General features: G+C 44.5%; 1 long non-coding RNA gene across 1 annotated transcript in view; it reads right to left on the bottom strand.

The window, feature by feature from the left end:
• Positions 1 to 918: 918 nt before the first annotated feature.
• Positions 919 to 8,059, bottom strand: part of LOC112209503 (uncharacterized) — a 17,767-nt gene continuing 10,626 nt past the window's right edge. The window contains exon 2 of the long non-coding RNA XR_002944325.3: positions 919 to 1,067. This is a non-coding gene — a long non-coding RNA (uncharacterized LOC112209503). The remainder of the gene's footprint in view (positions 1,068 to 8,059) is intronic.

The following is an 8,059-nucleotide window of genomic DNA, read 5'->3' on the forward strand; positions in this document are numbered from 1 at the left end:
ATATCAAGCATGATGTTTGCTATAGCTCTGTTTTAGATCCCATTGAAATAGATTAAATAAGCTGTCTTTTAAAATTAGTTCATGGGTTATTTTTGCGGTAAACTGAAAAAAAAATCCCCCTCCTTCCAGTTATGTTTACTTTCTTTTTTCTAATTTTTTTTTTTCTTTTCCTCTGTCACCCAAGCTGGAGTACAGTGATGGTATCACAGCTTATAGCAGCCTTGATCCCTGGGGTCAAGTGATTCTCTCACTTCAGCCTCCCAAGTAGCTGGGACCACAGGCATGCACCACCACATCCAGATAATTTTTTTTGCTTTTTTTTTTTTTTTTTTTTTTTTGAGACAGGGTCTTGCTCTGTCACCTAGGCTGGAGTGCAGTGATGCAATCTTGGCTCACTGCAACTTCTGCCTCCCGGGTTCAAGGAATTCCCCTGCCTCAGCCTCCTGAGTAGCTGGGATTACAGGCAAATGACACCATACCCAGCTAATTTTTGTATTTTTAGTAGAGACGGGGGTTTCACCATGTTGGCCAGGCTGGTCTCGAACTCCTGACCTCAAGTGATCCACCTGCCTTGGCCTCCCAAAGTGTTGAAATTACAGGTGTGAGCCACCACACCTGGCTTTTTTTGCATTTTGTGTAGAGATGGGGTTTCACCATGGTGCCTAGGATGGTCTCAAACCCCTGGGCTCAAATGATATTCCTGTCTCTGCCTCCCAAGTGCTAGGACTATAGGCATGAGCCACCACGCCCAGCCCAATATTTACTTTCTAATCTCTAGAACCTGTGAATATTATCTTACACGGCAAATAGAGCAAAATTACTTGTCTTAGTTATTTTGTGTTGCTATAAAAAATACCTGAGGTTCCTGGTAGGAAAAAAATAAAAATAATATTTAAAAAAATACCTGAGGCTGGGAAATTTATAAGAAAATACGTTTATTTGGCTTGCTGTTCTGCAGGCTGTACAAGAAGAGTGGTGCTGACATCTGCTCCTCGGCTTCTGGTGTGGCCTTCGGCTGCTTCCATTCATGGCAGAAGGCACAGGGAAGCCTCATGTGCAGAGATCACCTGGTGAGAGAGGAAGCAAGAGAGCAAGTTGGAGCCGGGCGTGGTGGTTCATGCCTGTAATCCCAGCACTTTGGGAGGACGAGGTGGGTGGATCACCTGAGGTCAGGAGTTTGAGACCAGCCTGGCCAACGTGGCGAAATCCTGTCTCTACTAAAAATACAAAAAATTTAGCCAGGTGTGGTGACGGGTGCCTGTAATCCCAGCTGCTGGGAAGGCTGAGGCAAGAAAATCGCTTGGACATGGGAGTCAGAGGTTGCAGTGAGCCAAGATTGTGCCACTGCACCCCAGCCTGGGCCACAGGGTGAGACTCTGTCTCAATTAAAAAAAAAAAAAAAAAAAAACAAAAAAAAAACAGAGCAAGGCGGGAGGTGCCAGGCTCTTTTTAACAACCAGCTCCTATGGGAACTAGTAGAGCAAGAACTCACTCACTTCCTCCCCTCCCCTTCAGGGAGGACATTAACCTATTCATGAAGGATCTGTCCCCATGACCAAACACCTCCCACTAGGCCCCACCTCCAACATTAAGGATCAAATTTCAACATGAGGTTTGGAAAGTCACATGTTCAAACTACAGCATTGTTGGCCAGATGCAGTGGCTCAAGCCTGTAATCCTACCATTTTGGGAGGCTGAGGCAGGCAGATGATCTGAGGTCAGGAGTTCAAGACCAGCTGGCCAGATGCAGTGGCTCAAGCCTGTAATCCTACCATTTTGGGAGGCTGAGGCTGGCAGATCATCTGAGGTTAGGAGTTCAAGACCAGCCTGGCCAACATGGTGAAACCCTGTCTCTACTAAAAATACAAAAATTAGCCAGGTGTGGTGCCATGTGCCTGTAATCCCAGCTACTGGGGAGGCTGAGGCAGGAGAATCACCTGAACCCAGGAGGCAGAGGTTGCAGTGAGCCAAGATCGTGCCACTGCACTCCAGCCTGGGTGACAGAGTGAGACTCTGTCTCAAAAACAAAACAAAACAAAAATCCTATAATATTGCTTTATGTAGTAAAAGATATGACTAAGTTAAGGGTTTTCAGAGGAAGAGTTTATCCTGGATTATTTGGGTGGGCCCTAAATATGGTCACACAAATTCTTTTCTTTTTTTTTTTTTTTTTGAGATGGAGTGTCACTCTATTGCCCAGGCTGGAGTGCAGTGGCGTGATCTCAGCTCACCAAAACCTCAGTTTCCTGGTTTCAAGCATGTCTTGTGCCTTAGCCTCCTGAGTAGCTGGAATTCCAGGTATGCACCACCAAGCCCAGTTAATTTTTGTATTTTTAGCAGAGGCAGGATTTCACCATGTTGGCCAGGCTGGTCTCAAACTCCTGGCCTCAAGTGATGCACCTGCCTCGGTCTCTCAAAGTGCTGAAATTACAGATGTGAGCCCAGCCACAAATTCTTTTAAAAGAGAGGCAGAGCAAGATTTTACACAGACAGACACAGAGGAGAAGGCCACGTGAAGACAGAGTCAGAGATTGGAGTGATGTGGCCACAAGCCAAGGAATGCTCCAGAAGCTGAGAAAGGTAAGAAACAGATTCTCCCATAGAGCTTCTGAAGGGAGGCTGACCCTGCCAACACCTTGATTTTGGACTTCTAGCCTTCAGAACTTTGAGAAAATAAATTCTGTTTAATTGCCAAATTTATAGTAATTTGTTATAGCAGCCACTGACAACTAATATTTTGATTTAATAAATGATGCTTAATCACATCTGATATGGTTTGGCTCTGTATCTCCACCCAAATATCACCTTAAATTGAAGTTCCCATAATCTCCATGTGTCATGGGAGGGACAGAGCAGGAGGTAATTTAATCACGGGGGTGGTTGCCCTCATGCTGTTCTCTTAGTGAGTGAGTTCTGCCAAGATCTGACAGTTTTATCGGGGCTTTTCCCTCTTTTGCTCAGCAATTCTCCTTCCTGCCGCCATGTGAAGAAGGACATGTTTGCTTCTCCTTCCACCATGATTGTAAGTTTCCTGAGGCCTCCCCAGCCCTGCAGAACTGTAAGTCAATTAAACCTCTTCTTCTATAAATTACCCAGTCTTGGGTATGTCTTTATTAGCAGTGTGAGAACAGACTAATACAACATCAGATGCATTTTTTGCATCTACTGATATAATTTTTCTCTTTTAATTTCTTAATGTGAATTATATCAATGGATTTTTCTAATGTCAAAGCAATTCTACATTCCTACATGAAGTCCAACTGGCTCATGATCTATATCTGTATGTATGTATGTTTCATCTGTCTTTTCTGCTGATTCTCATTCATGGTATATGACTTCCTCAACAGCTTAATTATTTTTTACTATGTAATATGTAATACTCTTTTTGGTAGGCAGAATAATGCCCTCCCCACAAAATGTCCACATCCTAATCTGCATGAATGGCAAAAGAGAATTTACAGATGTAATTAAACTCAGGGTCTTGAGTTGCAGAGATTATCCTGGATTACCTGTGTGAACCCAATGTAATCACATAAATAAGTCCTTATAAATGAAAGAGGGAGGCAGGAGATGTGAGAGAAAGAAGTGTGACTAGGGAAGTTATGGCAGAGAGACTTGATGTGAGAAGGACTTGAGCCATCCTTACTGGCTTTAAAGATTCATTAAGGTACCACTAGCCAAGGAATGCAAGAAGCTCTTAGAAACTGGAAAAGGGCAAGGTAGTGGATTCTGCCCTAGAAGCTCCTGTCAGAAGAAAAACATCCCTGATGACATCTGGATTTTAGTCCAATGAGACAAGTATGGACTCCTGACTTCAAGAGCTGTAAGATAATAGGCCAGGCACAGCAGCTCATGCCTGTAATTCCAGTACTTTGGGAGGCCGAGGCAGGTTGATCACCTTAGGTCAGGAGTTTGAGACCAGCCTGGCCAACATGGTGAAACCCTGTTTCCACTAAAAATACAAAAAAAAATTAGCTGGGCATGGTGACGGGTGCCTGTAATCCCAGCTAATCAGGAGGCTGAGGCAGGAGAATCAGTTGAACCTGGGAAGCAGAGGTTGCAGTGAGCCGAGATCACGCCTTTGCAGTCCTTCAGCCTGGGTGACAAGAGTGAAACTCTGTTTCAAAAAAAAAGAGCTATAAGATAATAAGTGTGTGTTATTTTAAGTCACCAAGGTTATGGTAAGTTGTTACAGCAACAATGGAAAATTAATACACTCATTATCCTTGAGAATTTATTTGCAGGATTTCCTTATAGCCTTAGATGAGGGAGCAGTCCTGCAGAGAGGTCTTGCATTGACTTATCCTAGGTGCCTATGGGCACTATTCTGAGAACACTTTAAACTACATTTAGGGCTTAAGGTAATGCACTTTCTTTTTTTTTTTTTTTGAGAGGGTCTCGCTCTGCACCCAAGCTGAGTGTGGTGGTGCAATCTCAGCTTACTGCCGCCTCTACCCGCTGGTCTCAAGCTGTTCTTCCACCTCAGCCTCCCCAGCAGCTGGGACCACAGATGGGGGCCACCAAACCTGGCTATTTTTTGTATTTTTTAGGGAGATGAGGTCCCCCTATGTTGCCCAGGCTAATCTTGAACTCTGGGGCTCAAGTGATTCTCCTGTTTGGCCTCCCAAAGTACTGGGATTACATGCGTGAGCCACCACACCTGGCCAGGTAATAGACTTTTGAGCTGCAAATCCATGCAGAGGCTAGGTTGTGTTACACTTCTCAGCACTGTCCCGTCTTTGCTCTCTTTAGACAAACAAATTTTTCTGAGTCTCCTAGGGTAGAGAAAGGAATGAATTTACTTCTGTTTTGCCCTAATCCTGGGCTGTAGCCCTTTGAGGGGGCCAGCTTGATATGAGGAGACTCCCAAATCAGCCTTCCCAACATGTAGTCCCCCTAGGCTTTGACTCTTGCCCCCTTTACCCCAGGAGACTATCAAAACCCAAAGTTCAAGTTTGTCTAAAATGGAAACTGCTCTCGAGGAACAATCAGTTTCAGGTTCTACTGGCCTGTCTGAGTTCTTACTTTTAGGATTTGTCCTGCTTTTAGTGATTTCAAAGTTTTTAAGATTTCTTTCCTTCCTTTCTTCCTTCCTCCCTCCCTCCCTCCCTGCCTCTCCCTCCCTCCCTCCCTGCCTCTCCCTCCCTCCCTCCCTGCCTCTCCCTCCCTCCCTTCCTTTCTTCCTTCCTCTCTTTTTTTTTTTTTTTGGAGTTTCATTCTTGCCCAGGCTGGAGTGCAGTTGTGTGATCTCTGCTCACTGCAACCTCTGCCTCCTGGGTTCAAGCAATTCTCCTGCCTCAGCCTCCCAAGTAGCTGGGACTACAGGTGTGAACCACCACTCCTGGCTAATTTATATATTTTTAGTAGAGATGGGTTTTCACCATGTTGCTCAAGCTGGTCACCAACTCCTGACGTCAGGTGATCCCCCCACCTCAGCCTCCCAAAGTACTGGGATTAAAGGCGTGAGCCAATCACCTGGCCTTTATTCTTTATTTCTGTTTTTGTTTTAGAGATGAAGTCTTTCTCTGTCACCCATGCTGGAGAACACTGATGTGATCAGAGCTCACAGTACCTTGAACTCCTGGGCTTCAGTGATCCTCCTGCCTGGGACTCCCAGAGCACTGGGATTATGGGTGGGAGCCACCTTGCCTGGCCAGATTTTTTTCCTTTTAGCCAGCATTTGTTGTTTTTTTCAGTAATGGGGCTGGTCTGAATAACCCAGTCCACCATATTCCAGGAAATCTATTGAAAATTTTATATTCTGAATCTGTCAGTTCCACCAGCTGAACATTTTGCTGGTCTGATTCTGCTGTCTGTTGCTTATGTTGGCTTTTACTCATGATGCTTTGTTTTCCTGTTAAATAGTTAATTGTAATTTTATTTGCTTTCCTTCTTTTTTTTTTTTTTTTTTTGAGACGGAGTCTCACTCTGTCGCCCAGGCTGAAGTGCAGTGGCGTGATCCCAGCTCAATGCAACTTCCACCTCCCAGGTTCAAGTGATTCTCTTGCCTCAGCCTCCCAAGTAGCTGGGATTACAGGAGTGCATCACCATGCCCAGTTAATTTTTGTATTTTTAGTAGGGACGGGGTTTTGCCACGATGGTCAGGCTGGTCTCGAACTCCTGACCTCAGGTGATCTGCCCACCTTTGCCTCCCAAAGTGCTGGGATTATAGGCGTGAGCTACTGTGCCCCATCTAAAGGTGCTTTCCTCTGAGAGAATTTGCAGATCCTCTGTCAATTGCCTGGAGGCATGGCAACCCAGTACCAACCGACTTTCTTTGCTTGAGGTTTTTCGCGTCACCCAAGAATTATGAATTGGACCACAAACTTGCATGAGGTACGACTTGTGGTTCAGAGGAATTTTTTTCCCCTCTCTCTTCATTAGTTCCAATGTTGAGACAGGCACATTTCTTTGCTGCTCCCCACCCACACCTACAGACAAGCTTTGTGTATTGTCCTCCATAAGTTGGTCATCTCATGTCCTGTATACTTGTCTTTGATGGCTATCAGAATCAAAGCTTGGTGACATCAGGGACTGGTAGATGATCACAGTATTCTGCCATTTCAGGTCTTCCTTATTTCTCTGGATTCCTGCTTCCACTTGCTTGGCCTTTGAGGATTCTTTTTCATTTCTATCAAATGAAAGATGAATTTAAAAAGAAAATTTGGCCAGGCATGGTGGTGAACATCTGTAATCCCAGCACTTCCAGAGGTCAAGGTGGGAGGATTGCTTGAGCCTAGGAGTTTGAGGCTGCAGTGAGGTATGATCATGCCACTACATTCTAGCCTGTTTGATAGAGTCAGACCATGTCTCTAACAAAAGAGAAAATTTAGCCAAGTGCAGTGGCTCACACGTGTAATCTCAGCACTTTGGGAGGCCAAGGAGGGAGAATTGCTTGAGCCCAGGAGTTTGGGACCAGCTTGAGCAACATAGTGAGACCTTGTCTCTACCAAAAAAAAAAAAAAAAAAAAAAAAAAAAATTAGCCAGGTGTAGTGGCACAAACCTGTAGTCCCAGCTACTCAGGAGGCTGAGGCAGGAGGATTGCTTGATCCCAGGAGGTCGAGGCTGCAGTAAGCCATGATCACACCACTGCACTCCAACTGGGTGACAGGGCAAGACCCTGTCTCAAAGCAAAACAAAACTCAATGAGATGCCCCTTCTCATCCACTAGGATGGACATGAAAGAAAAAAAACAACAACAGCCAAACAAACAAAACAGAAAAAGTACAAAAGAAAGTAAGTATTTTAATTAGTATTGATAGTTATACAACACAAGTATTTAGGAACTCTGGTCTGCCATTCTTCCAGAAATCTATCATTTTAAGGTGTCAACTGTCCCCGGGAGTTAAGAGGGCCATGATTGTAGATCCTAAAGACTATGCAGGGTGTCCTGACCCCAGAGATAAGATTAGGTTCCATTTCACCATCATTTTGTGCTTCAAATGCTAATTCTTTCAATGTCCACACTCGATTCTCTTTTATAACTCTTCGTGATTACTAATCCATTCTTCTCTACAAATCTTTTAAAATAAATCAAAACAAAAATGACAAGGTGGTAAGATGTATGCTTTTTTTTTTTTTTTTTTTTGAGATGGAGTCTCACTCTTGTCGCCCAGGCTGGAATGGAGTGCAGTGCAGTGGCGCCATCTCTTCTCACTGCAACCTCCACCTCCCAGGTTCAAGCAGTTCTCCTGCCTCAGCCTCCCAGATAGCTGAGATTCCAGGTGCCCACCACCACACCTGGCTTATTTTTTGTATTTTTAGTAGAGATGGGGTTTCACTATGTTGGCCAGGCTGGTCTCGAACTCCTGACCTTGTGATCTGCCCACCTTGGCCTCCCAAAGAGCTGGGATTACAGGCGTGAGCCACTGCGCCTGGCCTCAAACCATTTTTTAAATGATGCCTGCCAAGGTCCAAACAATTTAACAAGTACTTATGTCCTAGCAACTTAGTAACCACTTGAAAAAAGTAATACACGTAAATAGAAGAAAATAATTTTTTTTCTTTCTTTCTTTTTTTTTTTTTTTGAGACAGAGTCTCGCTGTGTCACCCAGGCTG

This window comes from Pan troglodytes, chromosome 5 (genome assembly GCF_028858775.2).
Source record: "Pan troglodytes isolate AG18354 chromosome 5, NHGRI_mPanTro3-v2.0_pri, whole genome shotgun sequence".
Taxonomy (NCBI): Eukaryota; Metazoa; Chordata; class Mammalia; order Primates; family Hominidae; genus Pan; species Pan troglodytes.